Genomic DNA, 15,106 nt, shown 5'->3' with positions numbered 1-15,106 from the left:
TTGTTATCCTTTGCTTTATGTCTGATATCCATTTATGAGTGAGTACACACTATGTTTGTCTTTCTGGGTCTGGGCTACCTCACTCAGGATGTTTTTTTTTCTAGATCTATCCATTTGCCTGCAAATTTCAAGATGTAATTTTTTTTTTAACTGTTGAGTAGTTGTAAATGTCTCACATTTTCCTTATCCATTCTTCAGTTGAGGGGCATCTAGGTTGTTTCCAGATTGAGGTTATTATGAATAATGCTGCTATGAATATAATTGAGCAAGTGTCCTTGTGGCACAATTGAGCATCCTTTGGGTATATATGCCAAAGTGGTATTACTGGGTCTTGAGGTAGATCGATTCCTAATTTTCTGAGAAACTGCCAAAGTGATTTCCAGAGTAGCTGTACAAGTTTGCATTCCCACCAGCAATGGAGGAGTGTTCTTGGGGCTCTTTCTTACTGAACAGCTTGTTCTTAAGGGCTCAGCTCCTAGTATTACTCACAGAGAGGAAAGTAAACTGTTTTGGAATGGGATTTCTGCTTCCCCTCTTCCTGTGAGGACCCATGAGACTGGAACTGTGTTCAGTTTGGCTTCTCCTTGCCATGTTACCTGCCCTTTTATTGACACCATTCTGTCACCGTCTATGTGGATTTCCAGAGCTCCTTCTCTTCGAGCACAGTCCGTGCTTTCTTTTTAGAATGATGCTTTGAGATAAAGTCTCACGATGTAGACCAGGCTGGTCTAGAACTCACTATGTAGACGACACTGGCCTGGAACTCACGATGTAGACCAGATTGGCCTGGAACTCACAATGTAGACCAGACTGGCCTGGAACTCACTATGTAGACCAGACTGGCCTGGAACTCAGAGTTGCCCCTGCCTCTGTCTCCTGTGCTAGAATTAAAGGTGGGCACCACCACACCCAACTGTCTCTCTTATACTCCCTCTTCTCCTTACCCAGCTCATGGTGGCAGCTTCTAGTCAGCCATCTAATGGAGGAGTCTCACATATGGATTTAATAAAATGTATATAGCTGAGAACAGGAGCTGACCACACCCCAGATTTAGAAAGTAATCAGGTGCCAGCTTCAAAGAATAGAGCTTGATGAGGAAGGTCTGGAGGGAGGCGAGGTCTAGCTGGCCTGGTGTTCCCAGGTACAGGCTCTACTCCGTCAGGCAGCTCTCCCCATCATCCCCTACCTCTCTGCCATCCCCTACCTCTCTGCCCTGCCTTAGGGCTCCCAACACCCAGCAAATGGAAGAGATGGTTCCCCTGGAAATCTTTTGCTACAAGGAACAGTACCAACGTAGGAGTGAATTTATCAGGATCCTGAAATACTCCTAAGAGCCCCAGGAGCCTCAGAGAAAACCTACTGTCCCCCTCTTTTCGGCTCTGTCCTCAGCCTTCTGCAGACTAGTGTAGTAGAAGCCTTTCTCTCCTTTCGTTGTTTGTTGTTAGGTTTTTGCCATAGCAACAGAAATGAAGCTAGGACATAGGGAGTGTGTTAGGAGGTGAAAAGTGGTTTTTCTTTGACCCTGTGGCCTCATCAGAAAACCCCAGAGAGTCCACAGATTGCATGAAAGGACAGTCATTCTCCCTGCGTATACGCATGCTGTCGCGGATGTACCCATTAACCCCACTCTAGGGGAGCAATCTTCTTGGACTCTAGGCTGATGTTGAAACAGAGGGAGTGTGGGCCGCTTCCTAGTTCCTCTGCTCCCGAGGCCCCGTGCCTGTCACCACCTGATGCTTTCTGAGATGCAGCAGTGGTGATACCTGAGCCGATGGTCTTAGGGAACGGCTTCGGGGTCAAAGCATTTTCATGGGTGTCTGTCTGCTTTAAAAGCCTCCTTTATTGAGAATGTTGAAAGCAAGTAACACAGACTTGTTACACAGACTTGTTGAAAGCAAGTAACTAAGAAAATACAGACTCTGGGCATTGAACCTCTCTCCTTGTTTTTTTCAGTCAGTAGGTGATTTGAATTGGGGATGAATCTTTGTCCACAAACTAGAGATGTGGCGATTATTGCCTTTTTCCTAGCTTGATATGATGTTCACAGTGAGCCTCTCTCTTCAGCTTACCTGGCTCACCTTGGTTGTTCCTGAGGCGGTTCCCACACCTCCCTTCTGGAGTTGTGTGGTGATTTGAATGCAAATGGCCTCCCTAGTCTCACAGGGTTTGGAGTTTCCAGGAGGTGTGGCCTCACTGGAGGAAGTGTGTCACTGATAGGGAGAGCATTGAGGTTTAAGAAGTTCAAGTCAGGCCCCCTGGCTTGCTCACTCTTCTGCTGCCTCTGGATCCGAATGGAGACCACTCAGCCCCTTCTCCAGCACCATGTCTATGTGTGCTGCCATGCTTCTCGCCATGAGGATATTGGACTAAGTCTTCAAAATGTTAGCCAGCTCCTATTTAATGTTTTCCTTCATAAGGAAGGGTTGCTGTGGTCATGGTGTCTCATCACAACAGTAGGAAGCCCTAAGACAAGTTGTGTTAAGCTTTCAGACCTGATAGCATGTCACAGTGTCAGTCAGGCCTTTGGGTCCTGCGTTGATGCTGGTCCCTGCCACTTTGGGACCACTTTTCAGGTCACACAAGTAGAAGGTCAGCATCTGGGCTTTCTCCTGGGGTTCCCACTCTCCTGCGGGTGCAGCCAGAGGCTAGATGTGGCTCTGCTGGCTGTGGTAGCCTCCCTGAATTTGGGAAGCCAGAGCTGTATATAACTAGAATTTAAACACTAAGCTTCCTGCCCTCAGTCAGTGATGAGCTACCTCAGGGCTGGGTGCTGCCCGGCGGTCGATAAGCCGCGCTTCCTCAGGTCAGCTAGTCACAGCTCTTCCGTAGCATCTGTGGCTGCATCCACACTGTGGGGAGGCCAGCGGTCCCTGCTCATGGCTCCTGAGATGTGTGGGCCTGTAGCTGCTATCAGGTGGCAGAGGAATTGGGAGACATCTGGCTTCCCAAAGCCAATTTACAACTTTCTGTTGTACACTGACCTTCAAATTTATAGCACCGTTTTGGAATCATCATTAAATTAATCAAAGGATATGTTTTCCCTTTCTAACAGTGAGCCATTTGGTTCCACTAATATTCTCTGATTAAAAAAAAAAAACCTATCTTCCAGGGTCACACAGCCATGAACCTTTGCCCCCAGGCCTCAGTAGAGAGCTGTGAGTGCAGTCAGGTTTAGTTATCGGCTGCCTCCTTTTGTCCTTACTTCAGACCCTTCTTCCTTGCCCATAGCACAGCTAAAACAGTAAAGAATGAGTAGGCTTTGGGGGCAGATAATTAGGTCTAAGTGGGGAGGACACCTACGGGATGATGAAGCCCACACCCGGCATGGATAGAAACAGTGTTTGCCAGAGAGATCCGCGAAGCCCTCAGCATCTAGAGTTGCAGAACGGAATGGACTGTGCATAAAATATTTATAGAGCACAGTGCGCTTCACCTTTGACAAAAGAAGGGTTTAGGTGTGTACTGTTACTATGGCTGCCGCTAACCCACAAACAGCTGAAGGACTTTGGAAGAAAGGAAAGCATTTGCCGTTGAGTTTGTAGAGGCTGATAGTGTAGCCTCGGTTCCCAGCTGAAAGTACTTAGCTTTTTATGTGTTATCAGAACGAGTTTGCTAGTGACTGAGTTTACTAGAGAAGCTCGAGAGAATGGACGGAGCTAGATGTTTGAAGTTGGCGAAAAGAATCGACTTGGCTTCTGGGATTACAACTAAGAAACCAAAAACGTAGTCTTAAGAAGCAGCGTATGGCTTGGGGTGTGTGTGTGTGTGTGTGTGTGTGTGTGTGTGTGTGTGTGTGTGTAAGCATGCCTGTATATGCACTTATAATAGAGTCTAGAGGTCAAGGTCCTTTGTCTTTTATTGTTCCAAACTCTCCTTTTTAAAGTATATTATGTTATTGAACCCAGAACTTAACCACTGTAGCCAGACAGTCTGGTCAGAGATACCTGGGGATCCATCCGTCTCCCCCTCACCCCTCAAGCACTAGGATCGCAAACATGTGGCTGTCACACCTTGCTTTTACATAGGTGCCAGGATCTGAACTCAGGTCCTTGTGTGTGTGTAGCAAGCACTTAGTAAGCCATCGTCCCATCCCTGTATGGCTTCTATATAGAACCAAGTATCTCTCGCTGTGCTGTGTGTTAGTCTGTAAAAGAGGAATGCTAGTGCCCACCTACCAGCCTCCTAAAGGGTTGGAAGAGTACGCACCTGTTGCTTAGTAAGTGGGGGTGATCTTGTTTGTTCATTTGTCTCTATGAGTATTGCATTGACTCATGAACTTGCCTTGATGTTCAGCAAGGCGAAGGCAAACCAGTGTCTTTCAACATGCAAGACGCAAGATCCCCCCACCCCAGGGTCCTTTCTGATATTTAGGAGCTTCTGTAGACTTTGCTTCTTGTAACAACAACAACAAAAAATCCCAGCCAATGTTTAGTCAGGGTTGCAAGCAGATAATGCCCTTGATATCATGAGATAGTGTAAATCCACATGGGGAACAAAAAATAAACCAAGGGCGTGAACAAGAAGTCTAAGACGGTAACATGTTCAGTTTCATGTGCACACTGAGTTTGAAGAGTCTCTAGACTATAATATTAAAGAGAAATACTACCCAAGCAGTAGAGGGGTGTGGAACTGTGGCATTGCTGTGTGCCATGGCATTTGACGTTCTTATGTGCAGCTTTTCACGGCGTCAGCTCCGTATGTTCTACATGATTAGCCTGTGACTTTTTCCAGAAAAATAACGGATGGTGTGTCAGCACAGGTTTATAGTCAAAGCTTAGAAATTATCCCAGTGAGCCCAAGGGGTTTTAAAGTAAAATCTCATGCATTCATTAAAATAAAAATGTAGGAAATTATTAAATGACAGTGCTTTTCTTCAAATAAATGGGAAAATCCAGTTACAAATAATGTCAGAATATTCCTTTTTGTGTGTTAGGTTTATAAATTGGCCTTGCATACATACCAAAGTGGGAGAAGATTCAGTGAGAGGCTAACGGCACTTAAAAAGCTTTATCTCTTGAATTTTCTAAACTTATAGCTGAGAACAAACACTATTTATTTATTTATTTGTTTGTTTGTTTGGTTGGTTGGTTGGTTTTGGTTTTTCGAGATAGGGTTTCCTGGAATTCACAGAGATCCACCTGCCTCTGCCTCCAAGGGCTGGGATTAAAGGCATGCGCCACCACCTCCCGGTTTAGAACAAACACTATTTTGACGTTACTTTAGAAACAATTGAGCATTGCCTATATAGATTACTCAGCACTGTGCTGTCAGTTTGTCCCCGTCTGTGGTCTGTGGGAGTGGCCGTCCATCATGTTCCTGAAGCAGAAGACTAACATAGAAGTCGACTAGACGCCAGCTTTCCCGAGCTGACGGCAGAAAGTGTTGAATGGCTCTGTGAGGTTTCTTAGGGAGACAAAGCCAGGCAAGCAGGGTGGCGTTGGCAGAGCAGAGTTGGACAGCTTGGAACTGAAGTATCTCCAGCTGGTGGTGAGATTTTGGGAGCTGGCTGGAGGAAGTAGCACATCCCTGGGGGTATATCATCACACACAGAATCGCATCCTGCTAGCTCTCTCTGTTTCCTGGCCCACCATGAAGTGAACTTAGCTGCTGTGCCCTCTGAAACTGGCTGTCCAAATAAGGCTCTCCTCTCTAGGTTATTTCCTTTAGTTCCTTATCTGTCATCTTTGGGGTAAAATTGCAGTCACCCATCATCTTTTCCCATGACAAGTTCTTCAGTGATGCGGAGAGCTTCGTTATGAGACACCATTTGAAAATCGAGCATGCTCACTTTGGCATGAGATCTAATATGTGTCGGACATACTTAAAACTCTTCTCCTATTTTGGTAGTCGGATTAGTCTCACTGGAAGAGAAGGAATTGGAAATTGGTAGCACATAGTTAGTGGATGGTAGATCATGGACAAACTGAAAGCCCCCAGAGGAGTTGATATTTGGTAGACGACAAAATCTTTAAGACTGAGGCTGTGGATAAAAGAGGGCTTGGGGTTTAAAAGTTGTTGTTGTTGTTTAGCCAAAGGAAATCTTCATTTATTCATTCATTCATTTATCGATTCATCCACCCATCTATTCATTCATTCATTCATTCATTTAATTGAGCCAGGCGTGACAGGTACTGCAGGGGGAGAAGTGGAACCAGGCGACAGCTGCTCAGATGTGCAGAACCTGTCTGCAGCAGCTGCTCCACTGTCCCCTGGAGCTGACACGATGGAGGTGTCCTCCAGAGCTAGAGCACCCTCCCAAGGGATGGGACACAACAGGGAAGGAGGGGAGTACAAGTAAGGAGCAGTCCCCATCACCCTTAGGCAGCCTTGTAGCTGGATTTTGTCAGGGAGTGTGTGCCTTCCCAGGGCACGGTGTAGATCTGGAAGGAGCAGAGTGTCTTCCTCATCAGATGGGGCTGGTCATGGAAAGGACATTCTGTCGAGTTTGGCTGGGACTTGGTGCATATGGTTTGGCCTACCGTCACGTCCAAATAGTGGTTTACTCCAGCCACAGTCTGCTTACGGACTCTCAACACCTGCATGGCACGGCTGTGTTGCGCCGTTGCTGTCCTTATTGTACTCGTTGATGACGAAGTCCACCGCTTGCTGCACCCCCTCTTCATTGGCATTGGTCTCCTACAGGCCTCCCAACAGGCCCGGGACTTTGCTTGGGGGGTCACGGCTGAGGCCAAGGCCAGGACCGCCATCAGGAGCAGCTGGGCGCATAACGGACTGGCCGTGGTTGGCTGGGACAAAGAGATGGTGCTCCAGCAAGACTCGGCGTTGTGGCCGAACTCGGGGTTTAGAAGTTTTAAAGCTAGAGAGCCTGAGGGCTCGTGTAGTCTGTAAGGCGGGATGGGAAATGGCTAATGCTGTCGAGTACCTGTGGCGGGATCAGGGAGACAAAAGATCACGCTGTTCTTGTTTTTACAGCAGCCTCTGGGGTGCATGCTCTCAGTTTATTCATAGCGAAACCGAGATATATGGCAGGGCAAACATAACCTGGTTACACTCTGCAGAATGGCAGGAGCATGATTCCTGCCCAGGGACCTCTGATTTCCTAGAGCAATGAGGGTGTGATACCCAGCATCGGTGCTGGATTGTGTAGTTAAGGAAACCAAGAGCTCAGGGACAAGGGCGATCTGTTCAAGGTTGTGCAGGTAATAGGAAGAAAGTGGGCAGGTGGCAATCTACAGGAAGAGTCCAAGCTACAGGTTAAGAAGTTGCAGACACATGCAATACACCGATGGATGTAGCAACAGGCAGTGTTACCAAATCACTGTTATTAAAACAGAGGTTCAAGAAAGACGGTGCCGGATGGATGTTGGGTGGGAGCGGTGGAGAGAGTGATTGAGTGACAGTTCCAAGGTTTTTCCCAGGGAACTGCCACTCAGAGTGTTGATGATGGAGTGGTCTGAGTACAAAATGACAGGAAACCACGGAAAGATGGGTGGGATGCGTGAGCCGACCGATGCATGTCTTAGCAACCACACAGAAGACGGTAAGAAGTAAGGATGAAAGGCGGTGAGGGGCAGAGCCCTTTTCTTGGAAAGAATGCATCAACATAAGAGTGGTTTGATTTTGGAAATGCATAGCTGACTCCAGCCATTGACTATCCTGCCTGTAGTCTCAACCCAGAGGGAAGATTGCTCCATCCCTTTCTCAGTGAGACCTCTTCCCTTTCAGAATGATTGTCGCCATGCTGGATGGACTGCTGCGCTACTGAGTGACGGTCATCTTCAGGCCCCACTAGGGAGTTGTCTGCGGAGTTGAAATGTTTGTTGTGGTAACCTCCGACCTTACATGATTACGGTAAGGTTTACTTTTTTTTAATCTTAGAGTCGTCACAGAGTTGTCGTGTTTGTCTCCTATAACCCTACTTTCTACAGATATTAATCCATTCTCTCCCATAGGGTCTTATGTTCTGATATTCCATTCAGAACACTCTTAATCTGAAAATGTATAAGAGTGCAGAAAATATTTTTTATAGGATGAAATATGAGCAGACTGCTTGACGCAGAAAAATGGAGGTGAAATATATTATTCCTCAGATTAAATCAATAAAATATTCCATTTCCATAAACACAGTATGCATAGGCTGGATTATACTAGGAAAAAAATTATTAGATCAAGAGAAGTATTATTAAGGCTACTTGAAATAAATGGAAATGCTTAAATATTTTCAAAGGCAAAAGTAAAAATACAGGGAGCTTAATAGAAAATTATTGTCCCGCTTTCAGAGACATTAGCATCTCACTGAGTTATTGTCCCAGTTTATGTAGTATGTGTGCTTCATTTCCTAGATTGGTTTAGAAATGATTGACATTTACCGCATTGCCCTGTACCAGTCCCTGCACCACCCCCTTTGTAGGTGTTAATTTATTGACTCCTACCGAGATTACTTCTTTTGTCCTTTGTTATGGTGTGTGCATGTGTGTGCATGCAAAGGTCAGAGGACAACGTTCAGGGCTGGGTTCTCCTGCTGTGGATTGTGGGCACTGAACTCAGGTCATCAAGTTTGAATAGCGCCGCATTTACCTGCAGAGCCATCTTTCTGGCCTGTCAGTATGTTAACTCTCAGTGATGCTGTAAGAGCCTTTGTCGCCATTTGCAACTAAGAAAATTGAGACTCTGGGAAACTAAGTGACTTGTCCATGCTTGTAAACTTGGGCTAGTGAGCTAATAAGCCCTACCAATAGGCGGCTGTACACAATTCAACAACACACCCTTTTATAGAACTGTGTGAAGTTCAGTCTCTCCACCCTCTCCTTTTCTTGGCTGCACACATCACTTCTCTTTCATTTTAGAGGCTTCCTTGTTGGGAGTCTTTGCCACCCACATGTATGATTATCTCTGTGGGATGAATTGCTACCACCATATCCTTGCCAGGGTTGATGGGACACTCTGCTTGTTGGTTTTCAGAAGGCTGAGCCAATGCAGCTCCTTGGCTTCAGGATCGAGAAGTAAGTGATGATGGCCAGCAGCACTTGCAGATTGCAATTTGAATGCCCTTGTCTTGGTTTTAGAGATCCCAAAGGTTCTTGCATAGATATCCTCTTCTGTCCAGTATTCTGGACATTCTCTTTCTGTCCTCACTGATGGAGTGGCAGGACAGTGCAGAGAGGTACAGGCTCTCCAGTAAGATGCCTGGCTTTAGATCAGAGGAGGGCTACTCTGCCTCAGTTTCCCCGACCTCCTTTGTAAAACTCTTTAGGATGTTCTGCCTTGGTACATGCTCAGGAATTGTTGGCTGCAGCTGTCTTCCAGAAGTACATGCTCACAGAAGCAAAACAAAAAACAAAGGCTGTACTTGGCTTGAATGGAATGTGAGTGTTCCTAAATTAGTAAATCACAGTAGAAACTAGACCACTGATAGTGTCATACTGGTAGCATTAGCTCTGATTAGCTGAAGCTCACACATCACCATTCCTGCCTTAGTTGATGCAGGGGGGTCATGTACAAGGGTAGAAACAGGGTAGACAGGCTCTTGCAGCTTTATGACTCCCATTGGACTTACACACACACACACAGACACACACACACACACACACATACACACAGAACACACACACACATATGTTCCTCTCTGCAAACTGGTCAGGGAGGTGGAGCTGCTGTTACTACCCTGGTTTTATAGGGAAGAAAATTAACTTGAGGATTAAGGGTTTTACTCACTTCAGGTCATAGAATGGTCAGCAGCAGAGCTGGCAAGCACTCTAGATTCCGTCTTTGTGTCTTTAATCCTCATTCTTGATATTCCCTGCGTAAGGATAAAGCCACAGAGTGATGGGTAGGGAAAGCCAGGGCCAGAGATGTCCTGGTACAGGAAGAGCAAAACCGATGCTCCATAGGAGAAGGCAGCAGAGTTGGGAGAAGGGAACTTGGGCATGTTAGAACCATGTAGAGAGCGAGTGTGCATAAATGGGGACATTGAAGACTTCAGAGATCAAAGGGCTGAGAAAAGATCCAACGAAGAGGATTTCCTTCTTGGCTGTTTGAGTCAGGAGCTCGTGTATCCCAGGCCTTAAACTCTGTATAGCCTAGGCTGACCCAGAACTTCTTTTAAAAAGCTATTATTACCGTTGTTGTCAGTGTGCTCTTTCTCTGTGTGTGTGTGCGCACGCACACATGCATGCATGTGCATACACAGTTACTCATGCTGTGTATTATGTGTGTATAGGGGTGATATGCCTCAGCACACGCATGGCTGTCAGGGTCAGAGAATAACTTTGTAGAGTTGACCCTCTCCTTCCCCACAAACATGGGTTCTGTTAGGATTGTATTTCGGTTACCAGGTCTTTGCCTTCTGAGCCATCCTTCTGACCAGCTTTGAACTTCTTATCCTCCTAGCTTTACCCTCTGAGTGCTAAGACTACTGTTATGTGCTGTCACAACCAATTTGTGTAGTTCTGGGGGTCCAACCCAGGGCGGCATGCATTTTCATGCATGTGACAAAAGTGCTCTACCAACTGAGAACCATGTCCTTATCTTGGTCACTCTCCCATTGCTGTGACAATGTGACACAAAGAGACACCGTGATCAAGGCAACTCAGAGAAAACCTTTAATTGGGGCTTGCTCCCAGTTTCAGAGGTTCAGTCCGTTGTCATCATGGCAGTGTGCAGGCAGGCACAAGAGCAGTATCTGAGAACTATATCCTAATCTATAGGAGACTGGCATGAGGTTCTGAAACCCAAAGCCCACCCCCAGTGACACACTTCCTCCAACAATGCCACACTTACTCCAATAGACTATACCTGGTGATTTTTCAGAAAATTAGGAAACAACCGACTTCAGGACCCAGAATTACCACTTTTGGTATTTTGGTATTTGCTCAATCATACCACAAGGATATGTGCTCAGCTGTGTTCATAGCAGCATTATTTGTCATAACCAGAACCTGGAAACAATTCAAATACCCCTTGACTGAAGAATGGGTAAAGAAGATGTGGTACATTTACACAATGGAATACTACATAGGGGGAAAAATAGTGCCATCTTACAGTTTGCAGGCAAATGGATGGAGCTAGAAACATCATATTGAGTGAGGTAACTCAGACCCAGAAAGACAAATATCATATGTACTCACTCATAAGTAGTTTTTAAACATAAAACAAAGAAAACCAACCTACAAATCACAATCCCAGAGAACCTAGACAACAGTGAGGACCCTAAGGATCTAATCTACATGGGAAGTGGAAAAGACAAGATTGCCTGAGTAAATTGGGAGTGTAGGGATCATGGGAGAGAGAAAAAGGGGAACGGGGAGGAGGTGGGGGGAGGGGATCAGAGAAAAAAATATAGCTCAATAAAAATAATTAAAAAGATGAAAAAATTCATTCTTTCTAAAAATAATTGTGTGTGTGTGTGTGAGTTCAAACGCATGTGCACATGTGTGCTCTTGCACATAGAGTCCCGCTGTGAACCTCAGGACCCATCTACTCTGTTTTTGAGACATGATCTTCACTGATCGGCGAGTCTAGCGACCAGTGAGCCTCACAGGTCACATCTGTGTCTGCTCAGCACTGGACTCAGAAGCATATGCCATTGCGTGTAGCTTTTTATATGAGTGATGGGGATACAAACTCAAGGTCCTTGGCCTTCACCGAATGCCCTTTACCAACTGAGTTGTCTCCCCGCTTCAGACACATCCTTGAGACAGAAAGTGTGTTTTTCCAAGTCTAGAGCCCACAGACCCTGGAGCTCTGAGGTAAAAAGCTACATTTATGAAGAATGAATGCTTAAAACTTCCGTGTAACCCAGGCAGACCTCAAATTGGGATCCCCCGTCTTAACTTCCCTTAGCTGTGATTACTGAGCTGCACCACCACATCTGATGCCAAGGCTCCTCAGTAAAGGAAGAATGACGTGTTGGTGAGCATCTCCAGAGTGGTAGGTTTGGGTTTTAGATCAGAGGAAGGGAGCATGGTCAGCAAGACCGAAAGAGCTGTCGGAGGACTCTGCTGTGCAGTGTGCCCAGCCGCTCCACTCCTGGTGCTGAGGATGGTTTGCCAGCATCTGAAGCCAGGGAGAAGCATGCTGATTCTTCTCATCCACAGCCTGACCCAGGCACAGACTCTGTATGACAGAAGCACATCAGGAAAGCAGAGTTCCTCTGTTGCCTGTGGAGTCCAAAGACTCCGCCCCCGGTGATGCTGTTTCTGGTGTCCCATTGGCTGCCAGGTGGACACATGGACCCTTGTCTGGTGGAGAAGCAGGGAGACTTGGCTAGGGCTTGCTTTGAAAAGCCTTTGTTCAGGTCTGTTTTCTGTGGTGCTTTCCTGGAAATTGAAATGATGTTGAACTTAGTGGGCGCGGCCAGAATCTCCTTCCATTGCCATAGGTCTCCAGCCTACACCAAGCCCCCATGCCAAGGCAATTTTAGTAGACAAATGGTTCTCAACTTTCCTAATGCTGTGACCCCAATCGTAAAATGATTTCATTGCTACTTCCTGACTGTAATTTTGCTACTGTTCTGAATTATAATATAAATACTTGATACACAGAATGTCTGATACATGTCATGTGAATATCTGATACCAAGAGGGTTGTGTCCCACAGGTTGAGAATCACTGTAATAGGATAGAGCATGTCTCTCATTTTGTGATGCTTGATTGTTCTTTTGTCAAGATTTGGCTTTTTAAAAAAAATTTATTTATAGCTGGGCAGTGGTGGTGCATGCCTTTAATACCAACACTTGGGAAGCAGAGACTGAGTGGATCTCTGTGAATTCAAGGTCAGCCTTGTCTATAGCGTGAGTTGTAGGATAGCCACGGCCACACAGAGAAACCCTGTCTCAAAAAAACAAAAACAAACAAACAAACAAATTTATTTATTTTTATTTTACGTGCATTTGTGTTTTGCCTACATGTATGTCTGATTGAAGGTGCTGGATCTCCTAAAACTGGAGTTGCAGGCAAATATGAGCTGCCTTGAGGGTACTAGGAATTGAACCTGGGTCCTCTGGAAGAGCAGCCAATTCTCTTAACCACTGAGCCATCTCTCCAGCCTCTGGCTTTTTTGTTTTTGCTCATTTTTTTTTGTTTGAGAGAGAGTCTCACTGTAGCTTGGACTAACCGCAAAACTGTATTCATCTTAAAAGCACAACTTCGTTTATCGTTAAGAATAATGTATATTGTCAGAATTTAAATACAAAAATATACCTGCTTTTATCAGTTACAGAGAGCAAAACTTCCTCCACACCAACAGGTCTCTACTTTGTAGTTATCAAAGGTGATCGAAGAGTTGATTTTAGAAATGTTCTTTTTGTTTGTTCGTTTGTTTTATTTTGTTTTGTTTGTTTTTCAAGACAGGGTTTTTCTGTATCTTTTTGGTAGAAATGTTCTTAACAAGTCTCCTTAGATATGTTTATTGATATCTATCTTTCTAGCTGTATTTTTTATTTTTATTTTTATTTATTTATTTATACTATAAAATCAAGGAAGAGGCTTTTTCACTCTGTGACCTGGAACCAGTTTATAATCCTTCTGGTACTACGTAAGAGATCTCTCTCTTCCCATATCCATCTTAACACTGGAGACAAACACATTTAAAACGTAATAAGGGGACGGGGGAGATGGATCGGTGAGTGGAGGGACCAGCTGCCAAGCCTCGTGACCTGAGCCAGCCTTGAGACTCATAGCAGAAGGACAGAACCAACTCCCACAGGTGCCCTTAGACATCACATGTGCAGCATGGCACCGATACACACCATCCCCCACACAAAATAAATGGACGTCTTAAAAATGGGGTGCTGATGAGCTGATGAGCTGCAGGTGACCTCTGCTGCCAGGCCTCAGGGCCTGTGTCCCCTCCCCAGGACCCACGTGTGGAAGAAGAGAACCCATCTCCTCCTGCACACACTGCCTGTCCTAAGACTTGCATGCATTTAAGGCAATAATAAAACAAAGTGCGTGAAGCTTTGTGGACAGCCGAGCCTTTTCTGATGCTTTCATACTTGTTCTTGTGCAGATTTTTCTGTCCATGCACTTTGACCATTTCTCTAGAGAAATGGCTATTTTTGTTTCCACTTTATCAGAATGTTTTCCTTCTAAAATGTCCTACTATAGAGGTGTTAGTCATTTTTTGGCCTTGAATCATGCTTAGTGCTTTTTTCTATGTGTAAACATTTTAGACAGTCAAGTATTTATTTCCCTTTATTGTTTCTGCAAAGAGTCACTCGAAAGCAAGAGTGTGGGAGTCTTTGCACTGTGGTAATCTCTTTCAGGTGTGGTCCCACTGGTCACACCCTGCCTAAGCCCGTGCTGACATTCTCTTTACCGTGGTCTGCAAGGTGGGACACGATGTGGCTGCACCTACCCTCCATCCCCACCTCTTGTCATCCTTGAACACGGTGTTCTAGTGCTTGGCCGCCTCTCGGTGCGGGGAATGAATGTGTATGTATATCAACACACACACACACACACACACACACACACACACCTTGCAGCTCAGTGCTCACAGAGGCAGTTCACTCTGTTTCTTTCTCTCTCTCTCTCTGTCTCTGTCTCTCTCACACACACACTCTTCGCAGCTGAGTGCTAAGAAAGGCAATTCACACACACACATACACACACACATACACCCCTTGCAGCTCAGTGCTCACAGAGGCAGTACACACACACACACACACACACACACACACACACACACACACCTTGCAGCTCAGTGCTCACAGAGGCAGTTCTAAAATAAAGACTAGTTCCTGGTGCTTGGGGATCACCCGGCTTCTTGCTCATTAACTCACACTAGTTACTTTACAAACTTACTGGCTTGTGACTTTGGACTCGTCTTCATAATACTGCATACCTGAGCGTTGTTAGGATTAAGTCAAAGCTCATGGAAATCTCCCCAGCACAGGAGTGTTCCCAGCCCTGCCCTCATCACCTTCCTTGTCTTGCAAACTGCAGTTTAGACTTCCCCTGCGAGTGTCCTGCTGTCTAACTGCTAATCATTTTCTGCAAAATTCACCTACTTTGCAGTCTTGTCTTTTTTCCCTTTGAGTACTTGCCAATTGCAATTATTTTTTATTTCATTTTCCCTATAACTTCCATGGGGTAGGAGCTGTGTCTGTAATAGGGTGTCTAGTGCTTTGCTCTCTGTATTTAGA

At 45.5% G+C, this 15,106-nt stretch overlaps 1 protein-coding gene and 1 pseudogene across 4 annotated transcripts in view; one reads left to right on the top strand and one right to left on the bottom strand.

Moving 5' to 3' along the window:
- The window catches only part of Kank1 (KN motif and ankyrin repeat domains 1), a 197,774-nt gene that overhangs the window by 62,897 nt on the left and 119,771 nt on the right, over window positions 1-15,106 (top strand). For all 4 annotated transcript variants that reach the window (XM_048438740.3, XM_085693734.2, XM_085693733.2 and 1 more), the window contains exon 2: window positions 7,687-7,812. The gene's annotated coding sequence lies outside the window, so the exon portion shown is untranslated. The remainder of the gene's footprint in view (window positions 1-7,686; window positions 7,813-15,106) is intronic.
- LOC148121349 (cystatin-C pseudogene) overlaps window positions 6,197-15,106 on the bottom strand; it is a 40,546-nt pseudogene continuing 31,636 nt past the window's right edge.

The sequence above is a fragment of the Myodes glareolus genome, chromosome 7 (assembly GCF_982192425.1).
Source record: "Myodes glareolus chromosome 7, mMyoGla1.1, whole genome shotgun sequence".
In the NCBI taxonomy this organism is placed as follows: domain Eukaryota; kingdom Metazoa; phylum Chordata; class Mammalia; order Rodentia; family Cricetidae; genus Myodes; species Myodes glareolus.
Note: the sequence above shows the minus strand (reverse complement) of the source record. Positions and strands in the feature narration are given on the sequence as shown.